The sequence below is a fragment of the Alligator sinensis genome, unplaced genomic scaffold (assembly GCF_000455745.1).
Source record: "Alligator sinensis unplaced genomic scaffold, ASM45574v1 scaffold90_1, whole genome shotgun sequence".
Lineage (NCBI taxonomy): Eukaryota > Metazoa > Chordata > Crocodylia > Alligatoridae > Alligator > Alligator sinensis.
The window spans coordinates 1,634,012-1,635,187 of record NW_005842275.1 but is presented as its reverse complement, the minus strand read 5'-3'; the positions used below and the strand labels follow the sequence as shown (position 1 = coordinate 1,635,187).

Sequence of the window (1,176 nt, the reverse complement as noted above, 5' to 3'; positions counted from 1 at the left end):
TTGGTCTAATAAAAGATATTTGCAAACAAATTATTTTACAACCTGGATACCTGAACCCACTTTAAAGAGTAGAGTCCAATGTGTTCTTAAAATGTCATAGTAATGTGCCTTCTTGATGTAAAGTCCATGCACCGTAATCCATAACTAATATACGCCAGCATGTGGGCACATTGGCATTGTGCCATGGGTGCATTGGCATTTCTGAAACCTCCCAGAATAGGTTCTAACAGAGTTGGCAACCCTAGGGAGAGACTGGAATCAGCCAGGACACACTGTCCCTGTCAGGGGAGATACCGTGATCAGCAGGTCTTCCTAGGGCGAGGCCTGCCTATTGGCACTTTGACCCCTTTGAGTTTCCCAAATGCGGGAAACTTGACCGCACAATTTTGTGGTAACGGGGGACCATATTTGTGCTTTCCCCTTGGCTTGCTCCTTCAGCCTTTTGGCTAACAGCAAGCTTGAGCAGGGGGCATCTGAATCTAATGCTTTTGGGCTTGGGGCCTGCATGTAGGATGCCCTCCATGGATTTGGGGGGGGGGGGGGGGTGTCTGAAGCCCCAGACTGATGGGTCTGGGAGGGAGGAGACATGCCCAGTGGTAGAGCCACATGGGCTTGAACAATTGAGCTCAGGTCAGTTGATTTACAATTTGGAAGTAATTTGGCCTTAAACCAAAATAATAATTAAAAAAAGCGTGGCTTTTCAGCTAGCTTCTTCAAAAGGGGGAAGCAAGCTGACAGCAAAGTTCCTGTTTTCTCCAAAACCTCGGGCCCTAAGGATTCAAAAAGGTTCAGTAATAAACTGGAAAGCGGAAACATTCTCAGTGAGCTCAGTGGAACTGGATGAGGATCACAGAGCAGAAAGGAACATAAGGAAGGAGCTAGTGTTTGAATGTACTGGTCTGGGGCAAGATAAGCCCTTGGGCCTGCCCCTTTGCTTTATGCGGTCATTTAGAAAAAAGGTATAAAACAGTTTTTGACACTGACCCATGTGACTATGCAAAGCTGCAGGGCGGTGCTGAACTGAGCCTCTTGTCTCTAGTGGGTTATGGAATAGAGAAAATCCCACACAATTTACGGATTCGTTTTGATGCACTGGCTGGGGGAGTAGTTAGCTGATTGCACGATTTCACAATGACTACACACTTAATTTATACAATACAATTTTATTTTAAAACT

General features: G+C 45.7%; 1 pseudogene; it reads left to right on the top strand.

The window, feature by feature from the left end:
- The first annotated feature begins 269 nt into the window (after nucleotides 1-269).
- LOC112550985 lies at nucleotides 270-423 on the top strand (annotated as a pseudogene).
- The last annotated feature ends 753 nt before the right edge of the window (nucleotides 424-1,176 follow it).